At 31.5% G+C, this 8,710-nt stretch overlaps 1 pseudogene; it reads left to right on the top strand.

Moving 5' to 3' along the window:
* The first annotated feature begins 1,473 nt into the window (after nt 1-1,473).
* Nucleotides 1,474-1,580, top strand: LOC126026524 (uncharacterized; annotated as a pseudogene).
* The last annotated feature ends 7,130 nt before the right edge of the window (nt 1,581-8,710 follow it).

Genomic DNA, 8,710 nt, shown 5'->3' with positions numbered 1-8,710 from the left:
TAGCTCTCCTGCTTAGGCAACTTGCTAGACAGTACTGACATACTTGCTATTAAAACTCAGTAATTTTTCACTGGCTAGGAAAAATAGAATGCTTAAAAGTTGCTTACAAAATAAAACTTGAGATAATTATAATGCCAATTATATTTGCCCATGCTCTGTATATTTATTCTTTCATCAGTTCCAACTTCACTGACAGCAAATCATTCAGCCAGCTGAGTTAAGATGCTTTTGTGCAAAGCAGTCAATGTTTTTCCTCATGTGGGAGAAGGACAAAAGCATTCTATGAAAGACAACACATTTCAAAGACCAGCTTTTATATTATATGGATGAATATAAAGATTTGATACAAAGTGAATGAATGGTTGCTTTGTGATTTTTGACATTTTACCAAACTTAGTTAATTTCACAAAGTTTTTGAGAAAGCTACAAAAAATGTTACTATAAAGACAAAATATATTTGAGGCATTATAGAAAAATCAAAGAATGTGCTAAAATTTACAAATAATCATATCATTATCCCTTATACTATGAACAAATTTGGATATTAATTTCTCAGTAGTCAAAGAAAAGAGCACAAAGGGTTAAATTTATTTATATCTTATAAATATATTTTATTGATAGAATCTATACTTTAAATTTACATATTTCCTTATAAATGTATATCATCTATAAATAGTGATAGATTAGATATCTTACCTTGGTGATCAAGATTTTATCTTTGTGATATGACAATAGCATTCTTAATCTTCTTATGAAAGATCTAAATCTGTACTTACTATTTCTATCCATACCTTTAATTTTATTTTCTTTTTTATGGAGTAGGGCATAACTGTCTCTGCTCAGTACTTCCTCATGACACTGCTCACATATCATTCGCTAGTGGTGGGCTCAGGGAACCATAGAGTTCTGGTATTGAACCCAGTTGGTTGCATACAAGGCATGTGCCTTATAGATATATTTGTCTAACTCCTTTAGTTATATTTTACAACAGAAATAATTGGCCCCATGTTAAATGCATTTCAATGCAAACTATCTTGAAATTTCTGAATAACAATTTAACATTGTGTTGGTTTCAGAGTGTTGAAGTACAGAAGATCTTATTTTGATGACATGGATCTCATAATTATGCAAGCCAATAGGGTTGAATGGTATTCGCATAAAGATATATCTGAACTCCGAGTACTTGTAATGAGACTTTATCTGGAAATAAGGTTGTTGCAGAAACACATAAAGAATGAATTTCAAGTTACAACAATATTCAAGACCAGAGTTACGCATCTACAATACCAGGAGTATCAAGAATTACTGGAAATATTAGAAGTTAAGTAAAAGTTTAGGAAAAGAAGATTATGAGGATGTTTTTAGAGTATGGTCATGAAAGCATTTCAACAGAAAAAAAAGAACAGTGAGAAAAAAATATTTCTTATGTTTATCAATTTTTTGTAGTAATTTCTTAACATGTGTGCTATTATCATCATTTCTTGGCCTCTTGGCAAAGATCAAATATAGTATCTGTTTTTATCAGTTTAACATATGTGCTATTAAGATAATATATTGGTTGAGATTTATTGTGATCTTGCTGAATGCTAAGGATTATTCTTAAGTCTTATGCATGCATATTTTATTCAATGGTCATAAAAACAATAAAATGTTATATACAGTTTTAAAATACACAAATAATCTGAAGCAATGGATGGTTATGTAATTTTACACATCTTAATATTAAAATGTGGAATTAAGAAATAATGTATAGCATTGGAGAGATACACTTGTTTTGCAGCTGTCCAGATTTGATGGCCAGAATAATATATGATCCCCTTTACTTCACCAGGATCAACACCTGAACATGGAGCCAGGAGTAAATTTAAGAATCACCAAGCATGAACCAAAATGCAAGATTTTAAAAAAAATTGCATCATGGTCATTTTAAAGAGTGCTATTATGCATTCTTTAGCTTCAGTAATGGCTATCATTCTAAAATGCACATTGGATATAAATTTACCATATCTCTAAGGGGGATACAAATAAATTGTATTTGAAAAACAATGGCAGAACTTTGCCCTTGAGATGTCACCATTTGAAAAATACAGTTGCTAAGTCAAGAAATGACTGCAAATTATACTTCTGTTTAAAATATATATCTACTGTATGCATGAGCACTTAGAGAGCTCAATAAATCTGAACACACTTTTCAATTCAAAATTCAGCAGATTCACAAATAACTCTTTAGCATAGGAAACCACATACTCAAAATATTGCACACATGTTATTTGGCACACATTTGAAATGCAATAAAATGTAAGCAACAAAATATCAGCCTAATAGCATCAAAAAATTAAGAGTAGTTAAACAGATATTTAGCCCCTCCAAAAGAAATATTCTCATGGCCAACAAGCATGTGAAGTCAGATTTGTCATTGCTTTTCTTTAGGGAAATACAACTGCAATAAAGTAATGAGAGATTACTTTAAACTAGTGAATAGTGCATTTCAACAGTCTTTTTTTTTTAACTTTATTTCTTTATTTATTGAATGCTTGTCTTGGGGACGACACCCAGCGTAGCTCAAGGGCTACTCCAGGCTCTGCACTCAGAAATCACCCCTGGCAGGCTGGGGGACCGTATGGGATGCCGGGAATTGAAACGGGTCTCTCCTGAGTTGGCCATATGTAAGGCAAATGTCCTCTACTGTGCTATGTCTCCAGCCCCTCAAAAAAGTCTTTAAATAACCAGTGCTGGTGTGGATGTGTCAGAAAAAAAAGTCTGTGAGACTGGCAACCTGGTTAGTTTCCTTGGGAGACAGTTTTTCAAAGAAAAATTAAAAGAGAGAAATTAAAAAACAACAACAACTCCATCTTAACCAATGATTTCATTTTTCTCACCAAAAAGATATATGTACATTTATATTATTATTTTTCAAAGTTATTTCCTAGTTTATTTTTAGACACACAATGTTTCAGCACCAGTTCTACCACCAGTATAAATCTTCCTCCACCATTGTTAACAAAGTCCATCCTATAACTTTCCCTGTTCCCACCCTGCCAAAAGAGAATGTCCATTTTTCCCAATGATTTTATTCTTTGTCACCAAAAAGATATTTGTATGTCTAACTTTTTTCAGAATTATTCATTGTTAACTTTTAGACATACACAGCGTCACTTCCACCACCAGTTTAAATCTTCCAACAGTGTTTCCAGATTCCATCACATACCTCTCTCTGGCCCCAGTCTGCCATCATAATTAGCAACGTCTTAAGTTTGAACGTTAAATGTTATATCTACTAAATTCATTATTGTTAACTATATGGTTTTTATATTTAGCCTGTCTTTCCTTAACATAACAATTCACCTGAGTTTTCTTGAACCCTGCTCCCAGTTATTTCATTTCTTTCTCTTCTTCCACTGTATTTCTTTCCTTCTCTTCAATATACTCTAGGGCTGAGAATGTTTTAGGGAACCTCCTCTTAAAACACTTCATTCTTTCCCTTATGTAATTGTTCTAAATACCACAAATTACCTATATCTTCTTATACCTATCCTTCTTCTACTGGCTTACTTCAATTAACATGATATCTTCCAGTTCCACCCATGTTGTTGTGAATTTCATGATGGCACCATTCTTTATAATTATGTAGAACACACTCACACACCTTTGTTAACCTTTGTTTTACACTTACATTATTAATGATTGCTAAGTTGCAAGTTGAATAAGAACTAGAGATTATCAAGCTATGAGTAGTGTCTACAGAAAAAAAAGCCCAAATTATATCAATTATTTTTAATGTATAAAGAAATATAAATGATATATGATGATGAAATATAAATGATAACAAATCCTAAAATTATATTGAGCCTACCAGGGGATCAGGGGTGGGGTAATTTGTGTGGAGGTGGGAAGATGAGGAAGGGCTTAAAGACAGGTTGTTGAAACATTAACTCTCTAGGTGTAGGTGTTGTACAGTATAGGCCTAAAATTTTAATAGTCACTTTATTGTAAATAATGATAACTCATTTGAAAAAAAGACACCAACATGCATAAAATAGGTTGATTACAATCTGAAAGAATGGCAATAGCAAGCATTGACAAGGATGCAAAATATATATACTATCATTCATTACAAATGGTGACATAAACTGGTCTTATAACTTTGGGATAATTTGTCAATATCATTATAAACCTGGACACCATGTATATGAGTCAGCAATTCAATTCTATTGTCTCTACTCTGTTGGGTACTCTATACTAAGGAATTGGAGAAAATTCCAATAATCATAGTGCCTTAAATATTCTTTAATGGCTCTTTAAATAAGAACTATCTATACAAATAAAATTATGTAATAATGTACTGATAAATGTATCTGTAAAATTTACCAGAATTTGTACAGTAATATAGGTATGATCCAGTTGCACATAAATATTCTCTGATCTCACTGACAAATGCTGCATTGATATATATATATATGTATATATATATCATTAAAGTGTGAAGAGTATTCACTGCCACATATGCCTATAAACAGACATGGATTAAAAAAATCATGTTCACAAGAGTTTTTAACTATGAAAACATTATGTATGTTTTAGCTATTAAAAATATAACATAAAAGTAAAACTATAGCCACATAAAATGATATATAGAAATAACAAAATATAAATTAATAGACTATCAAATTAAATGGTAAATAAATCTAGTTTTATTTTAAAAAACAAGACACAAATTTACAGCTTGTCACTGATAGAATAAACTAATGTAGTTCTAAATATATTATTTAAAGTATCAGAAGCTACCATAAAATAACTAAGTTGGCAATATGTGTCTAATATCCAAAGAAAATTAATAGATAGTATGTTTCCTCAAGTTTTTAGAAGATTGCATACAAAAGAGAAAAATTAAAAATAAAAGACTTAGAATACATGAAAACTGTAACAATACTTAAAACTGAGACCTAAAATGCAAAGGATTATGAATTCATATTGTAATTTTCAATAAAAACCTTTTTTTTTTTTTTGTATAGGCACAGTAAGTATTGGGGAAGGAAGGAAATGCCCATGGCCTAAGAGATTCGGGGTTCCTCCACTCTTGAAGCATATTGTCATGGGAACAACCACTGGCTCCATACCTTCTCATTGCCATATCCCAGAGTTTTTGATTGTTTGTTTGTTTTTGTGGTGTCAGGAACCTTTCCTCTTGGTTGTGGATGAGAAAATAAGGCCACTGTAGCAAGCAATCTTGGTATTTGCGCAGGTCCTAGGACAAGGCCTAGGACAGAGTCTTTAAGGTTCTAGAGTTTAATGTTCTGTTTAATGTTCTGTTCCAACATTGTTGCTGGGGTCGGAGAGATAGCATGGAGGTAAGGCGTTTGCCTTTCTTGCAGAAGGTCATCGGTTCTAATCCCTGTGTCCCATATGGTCCCCTGTGCTTCCTAGGAGCAATTTCTGAGTATGGAGCCAGGAATAACCCCTGAGCACTGCCGGGTGTGACCCAAAAAAAACCCAACATTGTTGGTGTGTTCAATTTTCTGTATCATGTGCTCCATGTTTTTGCTCGTTCCTTAAGCTGAAGTCTAGGAAATTATGGTTCCAAAGGTTCTGCTCAGTCTCTGTTGTCAGAATTAGGTTTCTGTACTAATAAATCTTGATTTTTGTAAGAGACCTGGGCTATAGCCTAGGGTTAGGGATTTCCTTAATGGTCTCAAGGTACGTTATGCCCAGTCACGGTTGTCAAAGTCAGTTTTCTGTAGTTAGCGCTCTTATTTTTCATAGTTTGCGATTTCTGAGCAAATAGCCAGGGGTAACTCCTGAGCATCACCCGTTGTGGCCCAAAAATAAAAAAAATATATATTAAAAATAAAAATTTTAAATTATAAGTAGATCTAGAAATTTATCCAGTCGATATTTAGCTTGAAAACTATGAAGAGGACCACAGACACTAAGCCTGACTCATTATTCTCCCTTTACAATATTGAACACAAACCTTGGTAGAGAATAAAAGACTAAAAATAGTATGTTATTTTTGTTTGAATTTTCTTTGATATAATTCATATTAAATGCAGAGTAATAAAACATGAGAGTAATGCTACTTAGTTTACCATTTGTGCAAAAACTTAGAAAATATTCTATTCTATGTATATTTGTTTGCCTTTAAGAAAGTAAAAATTGTGATCTGTTTGACTCCAGGCTATCCCCACAAAATTCCATTGTTCTAATTATTTTATATTTTATTTATAACCATTTTGTTTTAATTATTTTATAACACTTCAATTTGTTAAAAGTTCTTTGTCTCAGCAGTGTACATCATAAGTGGTTCAAGTTTATCCTGTTTATTCTAAATTGAAGGTAAAGTGTACAGTAAAATTATAATGCACATCATTAAAGAAGGAGGACAAAAAGTTTGATACATTTCTTCTGAGGAGATTTTGTCTGAGAGCAATTTAGTTTGTATTCTCAGATTTTTATTCATTGGGTCATCTAGATAATATGGTTTTTGCAAGTATGTTTTATATAGGCACCATCCAGTATGACAAATTGTACATACTTATTTCTGTAATGAGTCAGAGATGATTAGAAGAAAGTTCCAAATATTCATTGATTAAATTATTTTAGCTTAATCTGCTTAAGTATATCATTTTTATCCATAAAATTATATATCATAGTGAAATTTATTCTATTGCCCAATATTTGATTTATATCATCACAGATTTTATTATATTGGTAAAATAGATTTACTACCTGACACAGTGTCCTTGGCTTATTTCGGGTTCTGTGCTCTGGTATTATTATTGGTGGTGTTCCAGGTCTATATGTAATTCTCAGGAAGCATATTAGAGTTGGCCATATATAAGGCAAGCACCTCAGTCCCAATGATATATCTGTGGTCCATTACACAGAATTTTAATGTTGGTCTGCTAAATAACAGGAAAATTCTGTTACGAAAGTTTGATCTGTTACTATATGTCTTACATAAAATTACTTTTGACATTGTGACAGTGTGTCTGTTACTTCAATATTGGTGAAATAATTAGATAAGTTGTCGGTATAGATTGGATCTTTTTGTCAGAACTGATGTTGCCTACTAACACAAGAATTGATACTGAAATCACCTATATATAAGTGTAATCATTTGTGAAAAATTAAGAGAAACAATCCCATATAGATTTATAGGTTTATTGAAATAAGTCCTTTTATAACATGTATTATAGGTCAGAGAAAACATGAGTAGATAAAAAGGTCAAACTATTTTCTCATGAATACATTAACAACAATGGCTTGACAATATAAAATAAAATTAATTTTGAGTATCCCATTGTATCTCTGGAAAATTACCAAACACCTATAAAAGTCATTGAATAAGCCTAATCAAGATTGAATTTATGCATAGTAACAATCATTGATTAAATTATAATAAAATATTATTGATTAAACTATAATACACATATTATTGATTATTGATTAAATTATAATATAAATATATGAAAAGCTATGCCATCATTAAGTAAAGCAATTATGGAACATTATTTATCAATATTTTGAGTTTCTATTTCACTGCATTCCTTTCTAAGAAAGTGAGAGGCTTCTAGAGCCCAGTTTCTTTTCTGATAAAATAAGTAAAGAAGTTAATTGAGTCATGTCAGTCACATGAACAACTTAAACACATCACTGTGACCAGTGGCTAGTCACATGTGATTTTTCCTCTTTATATATTCTGATTGGGCGTTGAAGAGAAAGGATCAGTTTCTCATGGGTAATGGTAGCAATCAAAGAGGACTTTTAAGGATAATAGTGTGTCAGAAATTAAAACTATTTTATTCTGTTGTTTTAATTAAAATGTTTAATTATGCTAAGAAATTACTGACATGGTATTTTCTATAAACAATCATATATAAAAAGAAACATATAATAATAATGATTTCTTAGAAATTTTGAATTTTTGTTCCAATATTGTAAGTATAGTGGATTTTGGGTCAGGGTTCAATATATCTCTTCTTTCAATCATACCCAATCTATTCTCAGGATAAAGATCCAAACCTTAGAAATGTCTTTTAGATAATAACTTGCTGGGAGGTGTGGACAAGAAAAAACCCTCTTCAATTCATCTGTGTGCTTTCCTTCTGACCTTTGCCATCAAAGCTTTGTTTATTTGGGCTTCAGCTCAATGTCTGTGTTGATTATTTCAATGTTGAGTGTTCGTTTTGCTTGAAATAAGTGGGTATTCGGTCACACATTCCCCCAAGAATGTAACTGATCTCTAGAAATATGGTAAATTTTAAATCAAGTGATCTCAAGGGATTTGAAGGACAATTTGTTTAGTCTTTGAAATCCCATCACAATGTATAGGTAGGATGAAAAAAATGCCATTGCAAACCCCTCTTATATACTAGTTTTTCCTCTTTCATACATTTTAAATACATTTTCCACTCTACTTTTCAAAGAAATCTACAGGACTACTGTCATAAGCCCACATAACAGATCCATATCACTAACCCTTTTCTATATAGCAATGTGACTTATTCACATGATTAGGCATTTCTTTGAACAGAGGTTTTATTTAATGATTATTTCAGACCTGTTGTTCCCAAGGTCTGATTTAATCACTAAATAAACTCTTAAAAATCTAGTATCTGTCTTCATCAATGTAACACCTAATTACAGCTGTCACTTTTTATAATGAATGTCACATTCATATTGTGACAATTTTCTAATTTTTTATATGCAT

Source organism: Suncus etruscus, chromosome 13 (genome assembly GCF_024139225.1).
Source record: "Suncus etruscus isolate mSunEtr1 chromosome 13, mSunEtr1.pri.cur, whole genome shotgun sequence".
In the NCBI taxonomy this organism is placed as follows: domain Eukaryota; kingdom Metazoa; phylum Chordata; class Mammalia; order Eulipotyphla; family Soricidae; genus Suncus; species Suncus etruscus.
Note: the sequence above shows the minus strand (reverse complement) of the source record. Positions and strands in the feature narration are given on the sequence as shown.